The sequence below is a fragment of the Rhagoletis pomonella genome, unplaced genomic scaffold, assembly GCF_013731165.1.
Source record: "Rhagoletis pomonella isolate Grant_MI unplaced genomic scaffold, Rhpom_1.0 Rhpom_scaffold_00160, whole genome shotgun sequence".
In the NCBI taxonomy this organism is placed as follows: Eukaryota; Metazoa; Arthropoda; class Insecta; order Diptera; family Tephritidae; genus Rhagoletis; species Rhagoletis pomonella.
Window position 1 is genome coordinate 77616 of NW_023458714.1, and position 307 is coordinate 77922.

Here is a 307-nt window from a genome sequence, read left to right on the forward strand (position 1 = left end):
TGTTGCAAGAAAACATCATTGAGTTTTCTCCTGTAGTGTTGCCAACCCATATAAGAACCATCCAGATGGTTTTCGTGAGAAATGATCGTGATGCTGAGCTGGATAACCCAAGAACACAACTAATTAAAGGTTTGCTCATTATGAGCGTGTGTGAATCGGTAACAAGTTCGCGGTTAGTAAATTTTTGACAACTATGAGGTCGCAAAGGAAGATGGTTCCGTGCGCACAAGTGGAAAACTTCTGACTGTCATTCACTTGGGAGTGGCCAGAAGCGATTCTTGTGCGTACGGTTCAAATCGCAGCTCAC